General features: G+C 42.9%; 15 non-coding genes across 15 annotated transcripts; all 15 read left to right on the forward strand.

The window, feature by feature from the left end:
• The first annotated feature begins 3,658 nt into the window (after positions 1-3,658).
• On the forward strand, positions 3,659-3,777 carry LOC118948250. The gene has a single exon (XR_005042105.1). It is a non-coding gene; the product is annotated as a 5S ribosomal RNA (ribosomal RNA).
• A 1,178-nt stretch (positions 3,778-4,955) lies between these two features.
• Positions 4,956-5,074, forward strand: LOC118948241. The gene has a single exon (XR_005042096.1). It is a non-coding gene; the product is annotated as a 5S ribosomal RNA (ribosomal RNA).
• Positions 5,075-6,261: 1,187 nt separating this feature from the next.
• On the forward strand, positions 6,262-6,380 carry LOC118948252. Its single transcript, XR_005042107.1, has one exon. It is a non-coding gene; the product is annotated as a 5S ribosomal RNA (ribosomal RNA).
• A 1,178-nt stretch (positions 6,381-7,558) lies between these two features.
• LOC118948257 lies at positions 7,559-7,677 on the forward strand. Its single transcript, XR_005042108.1, has one exon. It is a non-coding gene; the product is annotated as a 5S ribosomal RNA (ribosomal RNA).
• Positions 7,678-8,841: 1,164 nt separating this feature from the next.
• Positions 8,842-8,960, forward strand: LOC118948258. Its single transcript, XR_005042109.1, has one exon. It is a non-coding gene; the product is annotated as a 5S ribosomal RNA (ribosomal RNA).
• Positions 8,961-10,118: 1,158 nt separating this feature from the next.
• Positions 10,119-10,237, forward strand: LOC118948259. The gene has a single exon (XR_005042110.1). It is a non-coding gene; the product is annotated as a 5S ribosomal RNA (ribosomal RNA).
• Positions 10,238-11,427: 1,190 nt separating this feature from the next.
• Positions 11,428-11,546, forward strand: LOC118948242. Its single transcript, XR_005042097.1, has one exon. It is a non-coding gene; the product is annotated as a 5S ribosomal RNA (ribosomal RNA).
• A 1,158-nt stretch (positions 11,547-12,704) lies between these two features.
• On the forward strand, positions 12,705-12,823 carry LOC118948249. The gene has a single exon (XR_005042104.1). It is a non-coding gene; the product is annotated as a 5S ribosomal RNA (ribosomal RNA).
• A 1,162-nt stretch (positions 12,824-13,985) lies between these two features.
• Positions 13,986-14,104, forward strand: LOC118948243. Its single transcript, XR_005042098.1, has one exon. It is a non-coding gene; the product is annotated as a 5S ribosomal RNA (ribosomal RNA).
• Positions 14,105-15,295: 1,191 nt separating this feature from the next.
• On the forward strand, positions 15,296-15,414 carry LOC118948244. Its single transcript, XR_005042099.1, has one exon. It is a non-coding gene; the product is annotated as a 5S ribosomal RNA (ribosomal RNA).
• Positions 15,415-16,578: 1,164 nt separating this feature from the next.
• Positions 16,579-16,697, forward strand: LOC118948245. The gene has a single exon (XR_005042100.1). It is a non-coding gene; the product is annotated as a 5S ribosomal RNA (ribosomal RNA).
• A 1,164-nt stretch (positions 16,698-17,861) lies between these two features.
• LOC118948246 lies at positions 17,862-17,980 on the forward strand. Its single transcript, XR_005042101.1, has one exon. It is a non-coding gene; the product is annotated as a 5S ribosomal RNA (ribosomal RNA).
• Positions 17,981-19,144: 1,164 nt separating this feature from the next.
• On the forward strand, positions 19,145-19,263 carry LOC118948247. The gene has a single exon (XR_005042102.1). It is a non-coding gene; the product is annotated as a 5S ribosomal RNA (ribosomal RNA).
• Positions 19,264-20,424: 1,161 nt separating this feature from the next.
• Positions 20,425-20,543, forward strand: LOC118948248. Its single transcript, XR_005042103.1, has one exon. It is a non-coding gene; the product is annotated as a 5S ribosomal RNA (ribosomal RNA).
• A 1,179-nt stretch (positions 20,544-21,722) lies between these two features.
• LOC118948251 lies at positions 21,723-21,842 on the forward strand. Its single transcript, XR_005042106.1, has one exon. It is a non-coding gene; the product is annotated as a 5S ribosomal RNA (ribosomal RNA).
• Positions 21,843-22,663: the final 821 nt, after the last annotated feature.

The following is a 22,663-nucleotide window of genomic DNA, read 5'->3' on the forward strand; positions in this document are numbered from 1 at the left end:
GTGCCAAAGTATCTCAGGCAGATAGAAGGATGTGTGATGAAGAGATTTCAATTATAGAAATCAAGGAAGCAATTGAGAACACTCAAGGAAATAAAAGTCCAGGTTTGGATGGTTTAACAAATGAATTCTATAAAGATTTTGTGGATACTTTGGCACCCATTTTATTGAAGGTTTTTCAGTATATGGAAGAGAATAAGGAAATCCCTGAGTCTATGTCAATTGGTATGTTAACCATCTTATTTAAAAATAGAGGCAGTAGGTTAAAGTTAGAAAATTATAGGCCTATTAGTCTTCTAAATTCAGATTATAAAATACTGACTCAAGTTTTAGCTAATAGGATGAAAAAGGTGATTGGACGTATTATTACATCAACACAAGCCTACTGAATACCTGGAAGAGATGTTGCAGATGTAATTTGTACAATTAGAGATGTTGTTAAGCAAATGAAAAATGAAGGTGGTATAGTTTTAAGTTTAGATTTTAAGAAAGCTTTTGATAAAGTGGAACATAGTTTTCTGCTACAGACTTTGGAGAGGTTTGGTTTTGGGCCAAAATTTGTATCTTGGATTAACTTGTTGTATAGTGGAGCAAAAAGTTGTGTTAAATGTAACGGAGTGTTAACAGATACTTTCCCTATAGAGAGGTAAGTAAGGCAGGGTTGTCCTTTGTCAGCTCAGTGTTTCTACGGAACCTTTAGCTGTTTTAATACTTGGAGACAAAGAGGTGAGGGGTGTTGGAATCCCAGGTGGTGGTGTCAGTGTTATACATCAGTACACTGATGACACTACTTTTACTGTGAAGGATGTAGGTAGCATTGAAAGCATTATGAAAATCATAGATATCTACTGTAAGGCATCGGGGGCTGAAGTTAATATAGAGAAGACGGAAATTATGTTTTTGGGGGATATCAATGCAAATAAGTGTGAGATTCCATTTAAGGTAGCTAAGGATTTTATGAAGGTGCTCGGAGTAAATATTGGTGTAAAGGAGAAAGAGGCAAGGGATATAACTTGGACGGGGATCCTCAATAAAATCAAGCTAACTTTGAATTTCTGGAAAAATAGAAAATTAAAGTTAAAAGGTAAAGTAATTGTAGTAAATGCTTTGGTATCATCTAAACTTGTGTATATTTTGGGAGTTCTAGACATGCCAGAGTGGGTTATAAATGAATTGAATAATGTGGTGTCTAATTTTATATGGGATGGTAAAGGTGTTAGAATTGCGCAGAAAACATTGATAGCGGACTATGATGATGGAGGTTTAAAACTTTTGACATTAAAAGAAAAGCTATTAGGATAAAAACAGTAAAGAAATATTTATATGACAGTTTAGATTATGGCTGGAAACATTTTTTCAAAGTCTATTTAGATGAGAGTGGTGGATGTGAAGATAATGGTTTGTTGATGGGTCTTAAAAGGAAAATGTGTGAAAAGGTACCAGATTTTTATAAAGAAGTGCTAAATGCATGGGCAGAGTTGTTGCCTAATGTGTATTATGAGTGTGGGCATATTGACCTAATTATGAATCATCCTGTTTTTCTAAATGAGAAAATTAAGTACGAAGAAAAGGTGTTATATAGTGAAGTATTCATGAGTGCAGGTCTTAGACAGATAAAAGATTACACATATGAGGTAATTCCAGGTTTTTTTCCTGAAGAAGCTATTTTTGACACCATCCATGAATGGGATGTAGAGGTGGGTAGGGGAACAGTGAAGAATATGTACGAGAAGATAAAAGAAAGTATACCAAACACATGGGTGGATTTAATAAATAGTGAAGTTGTTAGAGAAGATTTATTTGTCTTTCCTAATTTATTTATTGGTAACAGTAAGGAGAAGGCTCAGTTATCTAGTATCCCGGTGAAACAATTCTATAAAATAATGGTAGAGAAAAATGTGAAAAGGCCAGCTGCGGAGAAAGTTTGGAAAGGAATTTTTCCAACTTTGGACGTAAAAAAGACATGGAAAACTTTAAATGTAAAATATAATAGAATGGAATGTGAAAGTAACGATTTTAAAATAAGGCATAATCGTATATATACAAAGGTGGTGTTACATCAAATCAATAGGGAAATAAAAAGAGAATGTGATCTATGTGGTGAGTTACTGGAAAATGTAATACATTTGTTTGTGGAATGTTAAAAGTTAAAATATTTATTTTGTAAGGTAAAGGGAATGATACATAGAAACTGGAAGGGTGATATTTTGAAAAAATATGTGTGGAATGAATTGGTGTTATTTGGCGTGGCTGGTAAATGTGAGGGTGTTAATGTTGTTTTGTTAAATGTTTCTTTGAGTTTTGTGAGGTATGCTATTTTTTGTAGGAGGAATTATGCTTTTTTTGAGGGGAAGAGGGTAAGGGTGTGGGATATTTTTGTAGTATTGTTTAAGAAGCATATAGATATGTTTCATTGTTATGGAAGGGAATGTTTTGATGAAGCTTTTGTGGAGGGGAGTGGGTTGATTTCAAGGGTGGATGGTGGAAGAATTACTTCCACCATCTTATAAATTGTGTACAGACTCCACAAGAAGGTTTTAGTTTGATTCATCAATACGCAGATGATACCACTATAACAGTTAGAGATGAGGGAAGTGTAAAAAGGGTGATGGAGTGTTTTAAAGTATATGAATCTAGGCAGTGCATTCAGCATTTGTTTTTAGGCTAGGAGACTGTCAATGTCTGTAGTCCATTAGGGCCCTGTAAAATCCCCTTCAATGTTTTGAATGATTGCCCCCCCCCCCCAAAAAAAAACAACAAAAAAATTATATTCCCCCGTTTGTCCCTGCTTCTGCAGGTTTTCGCTCTCAAAAGTACACCTTTTTAATAGAAATATAACACGATTAGATGTTCTATGTCCACGACAACATTTAAAACCCTAGCAGGAAACCACTTTTGAGGTCTGGGAAAAACGGAAGACATATCGATTTTGGGGTGTAGTTACCCTTTTTTAGGCAAGTGTGCGCCAGGAAGAGACCTTTGTTTGGTTAAGCGGTGTTGCTGTAGCGCTCATGTGATTGCGGAGTTTGCAAAACAAATGGCCACTGGATTGATGCAAATACTCATGATATAATTCTGCCAGGCTGGCATAGGCTACTTTGCAGTTAACATTTGATTGAGAAGGTTTTTGTGGGAAGCCTTTCCTTCTCTACCTACCACAAGAAGGTTATCATTAGCCTCATCGCTAACGGCTACACAAAGTGTAGACATGCGCGCGCTCCGCACGCATGCGCACGGAAACTGGGCAGTCCTGTGCAGTTTCTGAAAGTTGCGTGGAAATACGAATCACTGATGCATTTTGTTCATGTCTTATGATTCACTTGGGCAAATGAATGGATTTTCTAACAAGTTGAAGGGAATGATTTGATTTCCTCCTTAGCTCAAAGCATTTTGTAATGTTGTTGAATTTCGGTGTAATGTCTGTATTTCGTGATTCCGTGTGGGCGCGCTGTATTTTATAGGGCCCAGGTCCATGAAGTTGTCATAAGTATGAACCTAGGATATGCCCTCTTTCCCCCCCCCCACAATAGTGAAATATATGGTCTGGAAATGCAAGCAAGGTTTGAGCTTTTCAGTGTGTGTCACAAGGTGGACATTTCTCTGTCCCCCTAAGAGTAAGCGACACGTTGACTTTATATAGTGTACCAAGAGATTGCCTTTCGCTTACGGCCATACCAGCCTGAATACGCCCGATCTCGTCCGATCTCGGAAGCTAAGCAGGGTCGGGCCTGGTTAGTACTTGGATGGGAGACCGCCTGGGAATACCAGGTGCTGTAAGTGTTTTGCTCCAGCAGAGGGTTCTCTTGTGTCATGCGTGGAGCAACTCCCTTTTATTTATCACCCTAATAGTGTTGTGTCTTTTTATTGGACTAAATGCAGTTTGTTAGTGCCTGATCAAATCAAATAATGGACAATGCCTTTACCTCAAAATCTAGGCAGTGCATTCAGCATTTGTTTTTAGGCTAGGAGACTGTCAATGTCTGTAGTCCATTAGGGCCCTGTAAAATCCCCTTCAATGTTTTGAATGATTGCCCCCCCCCCCCCCCCCCAAAAAAAAAAAAAAATATATTCCCCCGTTTGTCCCTGCTTCTGCAGGTTTTCGCTCTCAAAAGTACACCTTTTTAATAGAAATATAACACGATTAGATGTTCTATGTCCACGACAACATTTAAAACCCTAGCAGGAAACCACTTTTGAGGTCTGGGAAAAACGGAAGACATATCGATTTTGGGGTGTAGTTACCCTTTTTTAGGCAAGTGTGCGCCAGGAAGAGACCTTTGTTTGGTTAAGCGGTGTTGCTGTAGCGCTCATGTGATTGCGGAGTTTGCAAAACAAATGGCCACTGGATTGATGCAAATACTCATGATATAATTCTGCCAGGCTGGCATAGGCTACTTTGCAGTTAACATTTGATTGAGAAGGTTTTTGTGGGAAGCCTTTCCTTCTCTACCTACCACAAGAAGGTTATCATTAGCCTCATCGCTAACGGCTACACAAAGTGTAGACATGCGCGCGCTCCGCACGCATGCGCACGGAAACTGGGCAGTCCTGTGCAGTTTCTGAAAGTTGCGTGGAAATACGAATCACTGATGCATTTTGTTCATGTCTTATGATTCACTTGGGCAAATGAATGGATTTTCTAACAAGTTGAAGGGAATGATTTGATTTCCTCCTTAGCTCAAAGCATTTTGTAATGTTGTTGAATTTCGGTGTAATGTCTGTATTTCGTGATTCCGTGTGGGCGCGCTGTATTTCATAGGGCCCAGGTCCATGAAGTTGTCATAAGTATGAACCTAGGATATGCCCTCTTTTTCCCCCCCACAATAGTGAAATATATGGTCTGGAAATGCAAGCAAGGTTTGAGCTTTTCAGTGTGTGTCACAAGGTGGACATTTCTCTGTCCCCCTAAGAGTAAGCGACACGTTGACTTTATATAGTGTACCAAGAGATTGCCTTTCGCTTACGGCCATACCAGCCTGAATACGCCCGATCTCGTCCGATCTCGGAAGCTAAGCAGGGTCGGGCCTGGTTAGTACTTGGATGGGAGACCGCCTGGGAATACCAGGTGCTGTAAGCGTTTTGCTCCAGCAGAGGGTTCTCTTGTGTCATGCGTGGAGCAACTCCCTTTTATTTATCACCCTAATAGTGTTGTGTCTTTTTATTGGACTAAATGCAGTTTGTTAGTGCCTGATCAAATCAAATAATGGACAATGCCTTTACCTCAAAATCTAGGCAGTGCATTCAGCATTTGTTTTTAGGCTAGGAGACTGTCAATGTCTGTAGTCCATTAGGGCCCTGTAAAATCCCCTTCAATGTTTTGAATGATTGCCCCCCCCCCCCCCCCCCAAAAAAAAAAAAAAAAAAAAAAATTATATTCCCCCGTTTGTCCCTGCTTCTGCAGGTTTTCGCTCTCAAAAGTACACATTTTTAATAGAAATATAACACGATTAGATGTTCTATGTCCACGACAACATTTAAAACCCTAGCAGGAAACCACTTTTGAGGTCTGGGAAAAACGGAAGACATATCGATTTTGGGGTGTAGTTACCCTTTTTTAGGCAAGTGTGCGCCAGGAAGAGACCTTTGTTTGGTTAAGCGGTGTTGCTGTAGCGCTCATGTGATTGCGGAGTTTGCAAAACAAATGGCCACTGGATCGATGCAAATACTCATGATATAATTCTGCCAGGCTGGCATAGGCTACTTTGCAGTTAACATTTGATTGAGAAGGTTTTTGTGGGAAGCCTTTCCTTCTCTACCTACCACAAGAAGGTTATCATTAGCCTCATCGCTAACGGCTACACAAAGTGTAGACATGCGCGCGCTCCGCACGCATGCGCACGGAAACTGGGCAGTCCTGTGCAGTTTCTGAAAGTTGCGTGGAAATACGAATCACTGATGCATTTTGTTCATGTCTTATGATTCACTTGGGCAAATGAATGGATTTTCTAACAAGTTGAAGGGAATGATTTGATTTCCTCCTTAGCTCAAAGCATTTTGTAATGTTGTTGAATTTCGGTGTAATGTCTGTATTTCGTGATTCCGTGTGGGCGCGCTGTATTTCATAGGGCCCAGGTCCATGAAGTTGTCATAAGTATGAACCTAGGATATGCCCTCTTTTTCCCCCCCACAATAGTGAAATATATGGTCTGGAAATGCAAGCAAGGTTTGAGCTTTTCAGTGTGTGTCACAAGGTGGACATTTCTCTGTCCCCCTAAGAGTAAGCGACACGTTGACTTTATATAGTGTACCAAGAGATTGCCTTTCGCTTACGGCCATACCAGCCTGAATACGCCCGATCTCGTCCGATCTCGGAAGCTAAGCAGGGTCGGGCCTGGTTAGTACTTGGATGGGAGACCGCCTGGGAATACCAGGTGCTGTAAGCGTTTTGCTCCAGCAGAGGGTTCTCTTGTGTCATGCGTGGAGCAACTCCCTTTTATTTATCACCCTAATAGTGTTGTGTCTTTTTATTGGACTAAATGCAGTTTGTTAGTGCCTGATCAAATCAAATAATGGACAATGCCTTTACCTCAAAATCTAGGCAGTGCATTCAGCATTTGTTTTTAGGCTAGGAGACTGTCAATGTCTGTAGTCCATTAGGGCCCTGTAAAATCCCCTTCAATGTTTTGAATGATTGCCCCCCCCCCCCCCCCCCAAAAAAAAAAAAAATTATATTCCCCCGTTTGTCCCTGCTTCTGCAGGTTTTCGCTCTCAAAAGTACACCTTTTTAATAGAAATATAACACGATTAGATGTTCTATGTCCACGACAACATTTAAAACCCTAGCAGGAAACCACTTTTGAGGTCTGGGAAAAACGGAAGACATATCGATTTTGGGGTGTAGTTACCCTTTTTTAGGCAAGTGTGCGCCAGGAAGAGACCTTTGTTTGGTTAAGCGGTGTTGCTGTAGCGCTCATGTGATTGCGGAGTTTGCAAAACAAATGGCCACTGGATTGATGCAAATACTCATGATATAATTCTGCCAGGCTGGCATAGGCTACTTTGCAGTTAACATTTGATTGAGAAGGTTTTTGTGGGAAGCCTTTCCTTCTCTACCTACCACAAGAAGGTTATCATTAGCCTCATCGCTAACGGCTACACAAAGTGTAGACATGCGCGCGCTCCGCACGCATGCGCACGGAAACTGGGCAGTCCTGTGCAGTTTCTGAAAGTTGCGTGGAAATACGAATCACTGATGCATTTTGTTCATGTCTTATGATTCACTTGGGCAAATGAATGGATTTTCTAACAAGTTGAAGGGAATGATTTGATTTCCTCCTTAGCTCAAAGCATTTTGTAATGTTGTTGAATTTCGGTGTAATGTCTGTATTTCGTGATTCCGTGTGGGCGCGCTGTATTTCATAGGGCCCAGGTCCATGAAGTTGTCATAAGTATGAACCTAGGATATGCCCTCTTTTTCCCCCCCACAATAGTGAAATATATGGTCTGGAAATGCAAGCAAGGTTTGAGCTTTTCAGTGTGTGTCACAAGGTGGACATTTCTCTGTCCCCCTAAGAGTAAGCGACACGTTGACTTTATATAGTGTACCAAGAGATTGCCTTTCGCTTACGGCCATACCAGCCTGAATACGCCCGATCTCGTCCGATCTCGGAAGCTAAGCAGGGTCGGGCCTGGTTAGTACTTGGATGGGAGACCGCCTGGGAATACCAGGTGCTGTAAGCGTTTTGCTCCAGCAGAGGGTTCTCTTGTGTCATGCGTGGAGCAACTCCCTTTTATTTATCACCCTAATAGTGTTGTGTCTTTTTATTGGACTAAATGCAGTTTGTTAGTGCCTGATCAAATCAAATAATGGACAATGCCTTTACCTCAAAATCTAGGCAGTGCATTCAGCATTTGTTTTTAGGCTAGGAGACTGTCAATGTCTGTAGTCCATTAGGGCCCTGTAAAATCCCCTTCAATGTTTTGAATGATTGCCCCCCCCCCCCCCCCCCCCAAAAAAAAAAAAAAAAAAATTTATATTCCCCCGTTTGTCCCTGCTTCTGCAGGTTTTCGCTCTCAAAAGTACACATTTTTAATAGAAATATAACACGATTAGATGTTCTATGTCCACGACAACATTTAAAACCCTAGCAGGAAACCACTTTTGAGGTCTGGGACAAACGGAAGACATATCGATTTTGGGGTGTGTGCGCCAGGAAGAGACCTTTGTTTGGTTAAGCGGTGTTGCTGTAGCGCTCATGTGATTGCGGAGTTTGCAAAACAAATGGCCACTGGATTGATGCAAATACTCATGATATAATTCTGCCAGGCTGGCATAGGCTACTTTGCAGTTAACATTTGATTGAGAAGGTTTTTGTGGGAAGCCTTTCCTTCTCTACCTACCACAAGAAGGTTATCATTAGCCTCATCGCTAACGGCTACACAAAGTGTAGACATGCGCGCGCTCCGCACGCATGCGCACGGAAACTGGGCAGTCCTGTGCAGTTTCTGAAAGTTGCGTGGAAATACGAATCACTGATGCATTTTGTTCATGTCTTATGATTCACTTGGGCAAATGAATGGATTTTCTAACAAGTTGAAGGGAATGATTTGATTTCCTCCTTAGCTCAAAGCATTTTGTAATGTTGTTGAATTTCGGTGTAATGTCTGTATTTCGTGATTCCGTGTGGGCGCGCTGTATTTCATAGGGCCCAGGTCCATGAAGTTGTCATAAGTATGAACCTAGGATATGCCCTCTTTTTCCCCCCCACAATAGTGAAATATATGGTCTGGAAATGCAAGCAAGGTTTGAGCTTTTCAGTGTGTGTCACAAGGTGGACATTTCTCTGTCCCCCTAAGAGTAAGCGACACGTTGACTTTATATAGTGTACCAAGAGATTGCCTTTCGCTTACGGCCATACCAGCCTGAATACGCCCGATCTCGTCCGATCTCGGAAGCTAAGCAGGGTCGGGCCTGGTTAGTACTTGGATGGGAGACCGCCTGGGAATACCAGGTGCTGTAAGCGTTTTGCTCCAGCAGAGGGTTCTCTTGTGTCATGCGTGGAGCAACTCCCTTTTATTTATCACCCTAATAGTGTTGTGTCTTTTTATTGGACTAAATGCAGTTTGTTAGTGCCTGATCAAATCAAATAATGGACAATGCCTTTACCTCAAAATCTAGGCAGTGCATTCAGCATTTGTTTTTAGGCTAGGAGACTGTCAATGTCTGTAGTCCATTAGGGCCCTGTAAAATCCCCTTCAATGTTTTGAATGATTGCCCCCCCCCCCCCCCAAAAAAAACAACAAAAAAATTATATTCCCCCGTTTGTCCCTGCTTCTGCAGGTTTTCGCTCTCAAAAGTACACATTTTTAATAGAAATATAACACGATTAGATGTTCTATGTCCACGACAACATTTAAAACCCTAGCAGGAAACCACTTTTGAGGTCTGGGAAAAACGGAAGACATATCGATTTTGGGGTGTGTGCGCCAGGAAGAGACCTTTGTTTGGTTAAGCGGTGTTGCTGTAGCGCTCATGTGATTGCGGAGTTTGCAAAACAAATGGCCACTGGATTGATGCAAATACTCATGATATAATTCTGCCAGGCTGGCATAGGCTACTTTGCAGTTAACATTTGATTGAGAAGGTTTTTGTGGGAAGCCTTTCCTTCTCTACCTACCACAAGAAGGTTATCATTAGCCTCATCGCTAACGGCTACACAAAGTGTAGACATGCGCGCGCTCCGCACGCATGCGCACGGAAACTGGGCAGTCCTGTGCAGTTTCTGAAAGTTGCGTGGAAATACGAATCACTGATGCATTTTGTTCATGTCTTATGATTCACTTGGGCAAATGAATGGATTTTCTAACAAGTTGAAGGGAATGATTTGATTTCCTCCTTAGCTCAAAGCATTTTGTAATGTTGTTGAATTTCGGTGTAATGTCTGTATTTCGTGATTCCGTGTGGGCGCGCTGTATTTCATAGGGCCCAGGTCCATGAAGTTGTCATAAGTATGAACCTAGGATATGCCCTCTTTTTCCCCCCCACAATAGTGAAATATATGGTCTGGAAATGCAAGCAAGGTTTGAGCTTTTCAGTGTGTGTCACAAGGTGGACATTTCTCTGTCCCCCTAAGAGTAAGCGACACGTTGACTTTATATAGTGTACCAAGAGATTGCCTTTCGCTTACGGCCATACCAGCCTGAATACGCCCGATCTCGTCCGATCTCGGAAGCTAAGCAGGGTCGGGCCTGGTTAGTACTTGGATGGGAGACCGCCTGGGAATACCAGGTGCTGTAAGCGTTTTGCTCCAGCAGAGGGTTCTCTTGTGTCATGCGTGGAGCAACTCCCTTTTATTTATCACCCTAATAGTGTTGTGTCTTTTTATTGGACTAAATGCAGTTTGTTAGTGCCTGATCAAATCAAATAATGGACAATGCCTTTACCTCAAAATCTAGGCAGTGCATTCAGCATTTGTTTTTAGGCTAGGAGACTGTCAATGTCTGTAGTCCATTAGGGCCCTGTAAAATCCCCTTCAATGTTTTGAATGATTGCCCCCCCCCCCCCCCCCTCAAAAAAAAAAAAAAAAAAAAAAAATTATATTCCCCCGTTTGTCCCTGCTTCTGCAGGTTTTCGCTCTCAAAAGTACACATTTTTAATAGAAATATAACACGATTAGATGTTCTATGTCCACGACAACATTTAAAAACCCTAGCAGGAAACCACTTTTGAGGTCTGGGAAAAACGGAAGACATATCGATTTTGGGGTGTAGTTACCCTTTTTTAGGCAAGTGTGCGCCAGGAAGAGACCTTTGTTTGGTTAAGCGGTGTTGCTGTAGCGCTCATGTGATTGCGGAGTTTGCAAAACAAATGGCCACTGGATCGATGCAAATACTCATGATATAATTCTGCCAGGCTGGCATAGGCTACTTTGCAGTTAACATTTGATTGAGAAGGTTTTTGTGGGAAGCCTTTCCTTCTCTACCTACCACAAGAAGGTTATCATTAGCCTCATCGCTAACGGCTACACAAAGTGTAGACATGCGCGCGCTCCGCACGCATGCGCACGGAAACTGGGCAGTCCTGTGCAGTTTCTGAAAGTTGCGTGGAAATACGAATCACTGATGCATTTTGTTCATGTCTTATGATTCACTTGGGCAAATGAATGGATTTTCTAACAAGTTGAAGGGAATGATTTGATTTCCTCCTTAGCTCAAAGCATTTTGTAATGTTGTTGAATTTCGGTGTAATGTCTGTATTTCGTGATTCCGTGTGGGCGCGCTGTATTTCATAGGGCCCAGGTCCATGAAGTTGTCATAAGTATGAACCTAGGATATGCCCTCTTTTTCCCCCCCACAATAGTGAAATATATGGTCTGGAAATGCAAGCAAGGTTTGAGCTTTTCAGTGTGTGTCACAAGGTGGACATTTCTCTGTCCCCCTAAGAGTAAGCGACACGTTGACTTTATATAGTGTACCAAGAGATTGCCTTTCGCTTACGGCCATACCAGCCTGAATACGCCCGATCTCGTCCGATCTCGGAAGCTAAGCAGGGTCGGGCCTGGTTAGTACTTGGATGGGAGACCGCCTGGGAATACCAGGTGCTGTAAGCGTTTTGCTCCAGCAGAGGGTTCTCTTGTGTCATGCGTGGAGCAACTCCCTTTTATTTATCACCCTAATAGTGTTGTGTCTTTTTATTGGACTAAATGCAGTTTGTTAGTGCCTGATCAAATCAAATAATGGACAATGCCTTTACCTCAAAATCTAGGCAGTGCATTCAGCATTTGTTTTTAGGCTAGGAGACTGTCAATGTCTGTAGTCCATTAGGGCCCTGTAAAATCCCCTTCAATGTTTTGAATGATTGCCCCCCCCCCCCCCCCAAAAAAAAAAAAAAAAAATTATATTCCCCCGTTTGTCCCTGCTTCTGCAGGTTTTCGCTCTCAAAAGTACACAATTTTAATAGAAATATAACACGATTAGATGTTCTATGTCCACGACAACATTTAAAACCCTAGCAGGAAACCACTTTTGAGGTCTGGGAAAAACGGAAGACATATCGATTTTGGGGTGTGTGCGCCAGGAAGAGACCTTTGTTTGGTTAAGCGGTGTTGCTGTAGCGCTCATGTGATTGCGGAGTTTGCAAAACAAATGGCCACTGGATTGATGCAAATACTCATGATATAATTCTGCCAGGCTGGCATAGGCTACTTTGCAGTTAACATTTGATTGAGAAGGTTTTTGTGGGAAGCCTTTCCTTCTCTACCTACCACAAGAAGGTTATCATTAGCCTCATCGCTAACGGCTACACAAAGTGTAGACATGCGCGCGCTCCGCACGCATGCGCACGGAAACTGGGCAGTCCTGTGCAGTTTCTGAAAGTTGCGTGGAAATACGAATCACTGATGCATTTTGTTCATGTCTTATGATTCACTTGGGCAAATGAATGGATTTTCTAACAAGTTGAAGGGAATGATTTGATTTCCTCCTTAGCTCAAAGCATTTTGTAATGTTGTTGAATTTCGGTGTAATGTCTGTATTTCGTGATTCCGTGTGGGCGCGCTGTATTTCATAGGGCCCAGGTCCATGAAGTTGTCATAAGTATGAACCTAGGATATGCCCTCTTTTTCCCCCCCACAATAGTGAAATATATGGTCTGGAAATGCAAGCAAGGTTTGAGCTTTTCAGTGTGTGTCACAAGGTGGACATTTCTCTGTCCCCCTAAGAGTAAGCGACACGTTGACTTTATATAGTGTACCAAGAGATTGCCTTTCGCTTACGGCCATACCAGCCTGAATACGCCCGATCTCGTCTGATCTCGGAAGCTAAGCAGGGTCGGGCCTGGTTAGTACTTGGATGGGAGACCGCCTGGGAATACCAGGTGCTGTAAGCGTTTTGCTCCAGCAGAGGGTTCTCTTGTGTCATGCGTGGAGCAACTCCCTTTTATTTATCACCCTAATAGTGTTGTGTCTTTTTATTGGACTAAATGCAGTTTGTTAGTGCCTGATCAAATCAAATAATGGACAATGCCTTTACCTCAAAATCTAGGCAGTGCATTCAGCATTTGTTTTTAGGCTAGGAGACTGTCAATGTCTGTAGTCCATTAGGGCCCTGTAAAATCCCCTTCAATGTTTTGAATGATTGCCCCCCCCCCCCCCCCCCAAAAAAAAATAAAAAAAAAATTATATTCCCCCGTTTGTCCCTGCTTCTGCAGGTTTTCGCTCTCAAAAGTACACATTTTTAATAGAAATATAACACGATTAGATGTTCTATGTCCACGACAACATTTAAAACCCTAGCAGGAAACCACTTTTGAGGTCTGGGAAAAACGGAAGACATATCGATTTTGGGGTGTGTGCGCCAGGAAGAGACCTTTGTTTGGTTAAGCGGTGTTGCTGTAGCGCTCATGTGATTGCGGAGTTTGCAAAACAAATGGCCACTGGATTGATGCAAATACTCATGATATAATTCTGCCAGGCTGGCATAGGCTACTTTGCAGTTAACATTTGATTGAGAAGGTTTTTGTGGGAAGCCTTTCCTTCTCTACCTACCACAAGAAGGTTATCATTAGCCTCATCGCTAACGGCTACACAAAGTGTAGACATGCGCGCGCTCCGCACGCATGCGCACGGAAACTGGGCAGTCCTGTGCAGTTTCTGAAAGTTGCGTGGAAATACGAATCACTGATGCATTTTGTTCATGTCTTATGATTCACTTGGGCAAATGAATGGATTTTCTAACAAGTTGAAGGGAATGATTTGATTTCCTCCTTAGCTCAAAGCATTTTGTAATGTTGTTGAATTTCGGTGTAATGTCTGTATTTCGTGATTCCGTGTGGGCGCGCTGTATTTCATAGGGCCCAGGTCCATGAAGTTGTCATAAGTATGAACCTAGGATATGCCCTCTTTTTCCCCCCCACAATAGTGAAATATATGGTCTGGAAATGCAAGCAAGGTTTGAGCTTTTCAGTGTGTGTCACAAGGTGGACATTTCTCTGTCCCCCTAAGAGTAGGCGACACGTTGACTTTATATAGTGTACCAAGAGATTGCCTTTCGCTTACGGCCATACCAGCCTGAATACGCCCGATCTCGTCCGATCTCGGAAGCTAAGCAGGGTCGGGCCTGGTTAGTACTTGGATGGGAGACCGCCTGGGAATACCAGGTGCTGTAAGCGTTTTGCTCCAGCAGAGGGTTCTCTTGTGTCATGCGTGGAGCAACTCCCTTTTATTTATCACCCTAATAGTGTTGTGTCTTTTTATTGGACTAAATGCAGTTTGTTAGTGCCTGATCAAATCAAATAATGGACAATGCCTTTACCTCAAAATCTAGGCAGTGCATTCAGCATTTGTTTTTAGGCTAGGAGACTGTCAATGTCTGTAGTCCATTAGGGCCCTGTAAAATCCCCTTCAATGTTTTGAATGATTGCCCCCCCCCCCCCCCCCCCCCCCAAAAAAAAAAAAAAAAAAAAAATTATATTCCCCCGTTTGTCCCTGCTTCTGCAGGTTTTCGCTCTCAAAAGTACACATTTTTAATAGAAATATAACACGATTAGATGTTCTATGTCCACGACAACATTTAAAACCCTAGCAGGAAACCACTTTTGAGGTCTGGGAAAAACGGAAGACATATCGATTTTGGGGTGTAGTTACCCTTTTTTAGGCAAGTGTGCGCCAGGAAGAGACCTTTGTTTGGTTAAGCGGTGTTGCTGTAGCGCTCATGTGATTGCGGAGTTTGCAAAACAAATGGCCACTGGATCGATGCAAATACTCATGATATAATTCTGCCAGGCTGGCATAGGCTACTTTGCAGTTAACATTTGATTGAGAAGGTTTTTGTGGGAAGCCTTTCCTTCTCTACCTACCACAAGAAGGTTATCATTAGCCTCATCGCTAACGGCTACACAAAGTGTAGACATGCGCGCGCTCCGCACGCATGCGCACGGAAACTGGGCAGTCCTGTGCAGTTTCTGAAAGTTGCGTGGAAATACGAATCACTGATGCATTTTGTTCATGTCTTATGATTCACTTGGGCAAATGAATGGATTTTCTAACAAGTTGAAGGGAATGATTTGATTTCCTCCTTAGCTCAAAGCATTTTGTAATGTTGTTGAATTTCGGTGTAATGTCTGTATTTCGTGATTCCGTGTGGGCGCGCTGTATTTCATAGGGCCCAGGTCCATGAAGTTGTCATAAGTATGAACCTAGGATATGCCCTCTTTTTCCCCCCCACAATAGTGAAATATATGGTCTGGAAATGCAAGCAAGGTTTGAGCTTTTCAGTGTGTGTCACAAGGTGGACATTTCTCTGTCCCCCTAAGAGTAAGCGACACGTTGACTTTATATAGTGTACCAAGAGATTGCCTTTCGCTTACGGCCATACCAGCCTGAATACGCCCGATCTCGTCCGATCTCGGAAGCTAAGCAGGGTCGGGCCTGGTTAGTACTTGGATGGGAGACCGCCTGGGAATACCAGGTGCTGTAAGCGTTTTGCTCCAGCAGAGGGTTCTCTTGTGTCATGCGTGGAGCAACTCCCTTTTATTTATCACCCTAATAGTGTTGTGTCTTTTTATTGGACTAAATGCAGTTTGTTAGTGCCTGATCAAATCAAATAATGGACAATGCCTTTACCTCAAAATCTAGGCAGTGCATTCAGCATTTGTTTTTAGGCTAGGAGACTGTCAATGTCTGTAGTCCATTAGGGCCCTGTAAAATCCCCTTCAATGTTTTGAATGATTGCCCCCCCCCCCCCCCCCCCAAAAAAAAAAAAAAAAAAAAATTATATTCCCCCGTTTGTCCCTGCTTCTGCAGGTTTTCGCTCTCAAAAGTACACATTTTTAATAGAAATATAACACGATTAGATGTTCTATGTCCACGACAACATTTAAAACCCTAGCAGGAAACCACTTTTGAGGTCTGGGAAAAACGGAAGACATATCGATTTTGGGGTGTGTGCGCCAGGAAGAGACCTTTGTTTGGTTAAGCGGTGTTGCTGTAGCGCTCATGTGATTGCGGAGTTTGCAAAACAAATGGCCACTGGATTGATGCAAATACTCATGATATAATTCTGCCAGGCTGGCATAGGCTACTTTGCAGTTAACATTTGATTGAGAAGGTTTTTGTGGGAAGCCTTTCCTTCTCTACCTACCACAAGAAGGTTATCATTAGCCTCATCGCTAACGGCTACACAAAGTGTAGACATGCGCGCGCTCCGCACGCATGCGCACGGAAACTGGGCAGTCCTGTGCAGTTTCTGAAAGTTGCGTGGAAATACGAATCACTGATGCATTTTGTTCATGTCTTATGATTCACTTGGGCAAATGAATGGATTTTCTAACAAGTTGAAGGGAATGATTTGATTTCCTCCTTAGCTCAAAGCATTTTGTAATGTTGTTGAATTTCGGTGTAATGTCTGTATTTCGTGATTCCGTGTGGGCGCGCTGTATTTCATAGGGCCCAGGTCCATGAAGTTGTCATAAGTATGAACCTAGGATATGCCCTCTTTTTCCCCCCCACAATAGTGAAATACATGGTCTGGAAATGCAAGCAAGGTTTGAGCTTTTCAGTGTGTGTCACAAGGTGGACATTTCTCTGTCCCCCTAAGAGTAAGCGACACGTTGACTTTATATAGTGTACCAAGAGATTGCCTTTCGCTTACGGCCATACCAGCCTGAATACGCCCGATCTCGTCCGATCTCGGAAGCTAAGCAGGGTCGGGCCTGGTTAGTACTTGGATGGGAGACCGCCTGGGAATACCAGGTGCTGTAAGCGTTTTGCTCCAGCAGAGGGTTCTCTTGTGTCATGCGTGGAGCAACTCCCTTTTATTTATCACCCTAATAGTGTTGTGTCTTTTTATTGGACTAAATGCAGTTTGTTAGTGCCTGATCAAATCAAATAATGGACAATGCCTTTACCTCAAAATCTAGGCAGTGCATTCAGCATTTGTTTTTAGGCTAGGAGACTGTCAATGTCTGTAGTCCATTAGGGCCCTGTAAAATCCCCTTCAATGTTTTGAATGATTGCCCCCCCCCCCCCCCCCCCAAAAAAAAAAAAAAAAAAAATTATATTCCCCCGTTTGTCCCTGCTTCTGCAGGTTTTCGCTCTCAAAAGTACACATTTTTAATAGAAATATAACACGATTAGATGTTCTATGTCCACGACAACATTTAAAAACCCTAGCAGGAAACCACTTTTGAGGTCTGGGAAAAACGGAAGACATATCGATTTTGGGGTGTGTGCGCCAGGAAGAGACCTTTGTTTGGTTAAGCGGTGTTGCTGTAGCGCTCATGTGATTGCGGAGTTTGCAAAACAAATGGCCACTGGATTGATGCAAATACTCATGATATAATTCTGCCAGGCTGGCATAGGCTACTTTGCAGTTAACATTTGATTGAGAAGGTTTTTGTGGGAAGCCTTTCCTTCTCTACCTACCACAAGAAGGTTATCATTAGCCTCATCGCTAACGGCTACACAAAGTGTAGACATGCGCGCGCTCCGCACGCATGCGCACGGAAACTGGGCAGTCCTGTGCAGTTTCTGAAAGTTGCGTGGAAATACGAATCACTGATGCATTTTGTTCATGTCTTATGATTCACTTGGGCAAATGAATGGATTTTCTAACAAGTTGAAGGGAATGATTTGATTTCCTCCTTAGCTCAAAGCATTTTGTAATGTTGTTGAATTTCGGTGTAATGTCTGTATTTCGTGATTCCGTGTGGGCGCGCTGTATTTCATAGGGCCCAGGTCCATGAAGTTGTCATAAGTATGAACCTAGGATATGCCCTCTTTTTCCCCCCCACAATAGTGAAATATATGGTCTGGAAATGCAAGCAAGGTTTGAGCTTTTCAGTGTGTGTCACAAGGTGGACATTTCTCTGTCCCCCTAAGAGTAAGCGACACGTTGACTTTATATAGTGTACCAAGAGATTGCCTTTCGCTTACGGCCATACCAGCCTGAATACGCCCGATCTCGTCCGATCTCGGAAGCTAAGCAGGGTCGGGCCTGGTTAGTACTTGGATGGGAGACCGCCTGGGAATACCAGGTGCTGTAAGCGTTTTGCTCCAGCAGAGGGTTCTCTTGTGTCATGCGTGGAGCAACTCCCTTTTATTTATCACCCTAATAGTGTTGTGTCTTTTTATTGGACTAAATGCAGTTTGTTAGTGCCTGATCAAATCAAATAATGGACAATGCCTTTACCTCAAAATCTAGGCAGTGCATTCAGCATTTGTTTTTAGGCTAGGAGACTGTCAATGTCTGTAGTCCATTAGGGCCCTGTAAAATCCCCTTCAATGTTTTGAATGATTGCCCCCCCCCCCCCCCCCCAAAAAAAAAAAAAAAAAAAAAATTATATTCCCCCGTTTGTCCCTGCTTCTGCAGGTTTTCGCTCTCAAAAGTACACATTTTTAATAGAAATATAACACGATTAGATGTTCTATGTCCACGACAACATTTAAAACCCTAGCAGGAAACCACTTTTGAGGTCTGGGAAAAACGGAAGACATATCGATTTTGGGGTGTGTGCGCCAGGAAGAGACCTTTGTTTGGTTAAGCGGTGTTGCTGTAGCGCTCATGTGATTGCGGAGTTTGCAAAACAAATGGCCACTGGATTGATGCAAATACTCATGATATAATTCTGCCAGGCTGGCATAGGCTACTTTGCAGTTAACATTTGATTGAGAAGGTTTTTGTGGGAAGCCTTTCCTTCTCTACCTACCACAAGAAGGTTATCATTAGCCTCATCGCTAACGGCTACACAAAGTGTAGACATGCGCGCGCTCCGCACGCATGCGCACGGAAACTGGGCAGTCCTGTGCAGTTTCTGAAAGTTGCGTGGAAATACGAATCACTGATGCATTTTGTTCATGTCTTATGATTCACTTGGGCAAATGAATGGATTTTCTAACAAGTTGAAGGGAATGATTTGATTTCCTCCTTAGCTCAAAGCATTTTGTAATGTTGTTGAATTTCGGTGTAATGTCTGTATTTCGTGATTCCGTGTGGGCGCGCTGTATTTCATAGGGCCCAGGTCCATGAAGTTGTCATAAGTATGAACCTAGGATATGCCCTCTTTTTCCCCCCCACAATAGTGAAATACATGGTCTGGAAATGCAAGCAAGGTTTGAGCTTTTCAGTGTGTGTCACAAGGTGGACATTTCTCTGTCCCCCTAAGAGTAAGCGACACGTTGACTTTATATAGTGTACCAAGAGATTGCCTTTCGCTTACGGCCATACCAGCCTGAATACGCCCGATCTCGTCCGATCTCGGAAGCTAAGCAGGGTCGGGCCTGGTTAGTACTTGGATGGGAGACCGCCTGGGAATACCAGGTGCTGTAAGCGTTTTGCTCCAGCAGAGGGTTCTCTTGTGTCATGCGTGGAGCAACTCCCTTTTATTTATCACCCTAATAGTGTTGTGTCTTTTTATTGGACTAAATGCAGTTTGTTAGTGCCTGATCAAATCAAATAATGGACAATGCCTTTACCTCAAAATCTAGGCAGTGCATTCAGCATTTGTTTTTAGGCTAGGAGACTGTCAATGTCTGTAGTCCATTAGGGCCCTGTAAAATCCCCTTCAATGTTTTGAATGATTGCCCCCCCCCCCCCCCCCAAAAAAAAAAAAAAAAAAAAATTATATTCCCCCGTTTGTCCCTGCTTCTGCAGGTTTTCGCTCTCAAAAGTACACATTTTTAATAGAAATATAACACGATTAGATGTTCTATGTCCACGACAACATTAAAACCCTAGCAGGAAACCACTTTTGAGGTCTGGGAAAAACGGAAGACATATCGATTTTGGGGTGTGTGCGCCAGGAAGAGACCTTTGTTTGGTTAAGCGGTGTTGCTGTAGCGCTCATGTGATTGCGGAGTTTGCAAAACAAATGGCCACTGGATTGATGCAAATACTCATGATATAATTCTGCCAGGCTGGCATAGGCTACTTTGCAGTTAACATTTGATTGAGAAGGTTTTTGTGGGAAGCCTTTCCTTCTCTACCTACCACAAGAAGGTTATCATTAGCCTCATCGCTAACGGCTACACAAAGTGTAGACATGCGCGCGCTCCGCACGCATGCGCACGGAAACTGGGCAGTCCTGTGCAGTTTCTGAAAGTTGCGTGGAAATACGAATCACTGATGCATTTTGTTCATGTCTTATGATTCACTTGGGCAAATGAATGGATTTTCTAACAAGTTGAAGGGAATGATTTGATTTCCTCCTTAGCTCAAAGCATTTTGTAATGTTGTTGAATTTCGGTGTAATGTCTGTATTTCGTGATTCCGTGTGGGCGCGCTGTATTTCATAGGGCCCAGGTCCATGAAGTTGTCATAAGTATGAACCTAGGATATGCCCTCTTTTTCCCCCCCACAATAGTGAAATATATGGTCTGGAAATGCAAGCAAGGTTTGAGCTTTTCAGTGTGTGTCACAAGGTGGACATTTCTCTGTCCCCCTAAGAGTAAGCGACACGTTGACTTTATATAGTGTACCAAGAGATTGCCTTTCGCTTACGGCCATACCAGCCTGAATACGCCCGATCTCGTCCGATCTCGGAAGCTAAGCAGGGTCGGGCCTGGTTAGTACTTGGATGGGAGACCGCCTGGGAATACCAGGTGCTGTAAGCGTTTTGCTCCAGCAGAGGGTTCTCTTGTGTCATGCGTGGAGCAACTCCCTTTTATTTATCACCCTAATAGTGTTGTGTCTTTTTATTGGACTAAATGCAGTTTGTTAGTGCCTGATCAAATCAAATAATGGACAATGCCTTTACCTCAAAATCTAGGCAGTGCATTCAGCATTTGTTTTTAGGCTAGGAGACTGTCAATGTCTGTAGTCCATTAGGGCCCTGTAAAATCCCCTTCAATGTTTTGAATGATTGCCCCCCCCCCCCCCCCCCAAAAAAAAAAAAAAAATAAATTATATTCCCCCGTTTGTCCCTGCTTCTGCAGGTTTTCGCTCTCAAAAGTACACATTTTTAATAGAAATATAACACGATTAGATGTTCTATGTCCACGACAACATTTAAAAACCCTAGCAGGAAACCACTTTTGAGGTCTGGGAAAAACGGAAGACATATCGATTTTGGGGTGTAGTTACCCTTTTTTAGGCAAGTGTGCGCCAGGAAGAGACCTTTGTTTGGTTAAGCGGTGTTGCTGTAGCGCTCATGTGATTGCGGAGTTTGCAAAACAAATGGCCACTGGATCGATGCAAATACTCATGATATAATTCTGCCAGGCTGGCATAGGCTACTTTGCAGTTAACATTTGATTGAGAAGGTTTTTGTGGGAAGCCTTTCCTTCTCTACCTACCACAAGAAGGTTATCATTAGCCTCATCGCTAACGGCTACACAAAGTGTAGACATGCGCGCGCTCCGCACGCATGCGCACGGAAACTGGGCAGTCCTGTGCAGTTTCTGAAAGTTGCAATACGAATCACTGATGCATTTTGTTCATGTCTTATGATTCACTTGGGCAAATGAATGGATTTTCTAACAAGTTGAAGGGAATGATTTGATTTCCTCCTTAGCTCAAAGCATTTTGTAATGTTGTTGAATTTCGGTGTAATGTCTGTATTCGTGATTCCGTGTGGGCGCGCTGTATTTCATAGGGCCCAGGTCCATGAAGTTGTCATAAGTATGAACCTAGGATATGCCCTCTTTTTCCCCCCCACAATAGTGAAATATATGGTCTGGAAATGCAAGCAAGGTTTGAGCTTTTCAGTGTGTGTCACAAGGTGGACATTTCTCTGTCCCCCTAAGAGTAAGCGACACGTTGACTTTATATAGTGTACCAAGAGATTGCCTTTTGCTTACGGCCATACCAGCCTGAAATACGCCCGATCTCGTCCGATCTCGGAAGCTAAGCAGGGTCGGGCCTGGTTAGTACTTGGATGGGAGACCGCCTGGGAATACCAGGTGCTGTAAGCGTTTTGCTCCAGCAGAGGGTTCTCTTGTGTCATGCGTGGAGCAACTCCCTTTTATTTATCACCCTAATAGTGTTGTGTCTTTTATTGGACTAAATGCAGTTTGTTAGTGCCTGATCAATCAAATAATGGACAATGCCTTTACCTCAAAATCTAGGCAGTGCATTCAGCATTTGTTTTTAGGCTAGGAGACTGTCAATGTCTGTAGTCCTTAGGGCCCTGTAAAATCCCCTCAATGTTTTGAATGATTGCCCCCCCCCCAAAAAAAAAACAACAAAAAAATTATATTCCCCTTTGTCCCTGCTTCTGCAGGTTTTCGCTCTCAAAAGTACCACATTTTTAATAGAAATTAACACGATTAGATGTCTATGTCCACGACAACATTTAAAACCCTAGCAGGAACCACTTTTGAGGTCTGGGAAAAACGGAAGACATATCGATTTTGGGTGTAGTTACCCTTTTTTAGGCAAGTGTGCGCCAGGAAGAACTTTGTTTGGTTAAGCGGTGTTGCTGTAGCGCTCATGTGATTGCGGAGTTTCAAAACAAATGGCCACTGATCGATGCAAATACTCATGATATATCTGCCCAGCTGGCATAGGCTACTTTGCAGTTAACATTTGATTGAGAAGGTTTTTGTGGGAAGCCTTTCCTTCTCTACCTACCACAAGAAGGTATATCATTAGCCTCATCGCTAACGGCTACACAAAGTGTAGACATGCGCGGGCTCCGCACGCATGCGCACTGAACTGGGCAGGTCCTGGGCAGTTTCTGAAAGTTGCAATACGAATCAACTGATGCATTTTGTATCATGTCTTATGATTCACT

Source organism: Oncorhynchus mykiss, unplaced genomic scaffold, assembly GCF_013265735.2.
Source record: "Oncorhynchus mykiss isolate Arlee unplaced genomic scaffold, USDA_OmykA_1.1 un_scaffold_234, whole genome shotgun sequence".
NCBI lineage: Eukaryota > Metazoa > Chordata > Actinopteri > Salmoniformes > Salmonidae > Oncorhynchus > Oncorhynchus mykiss.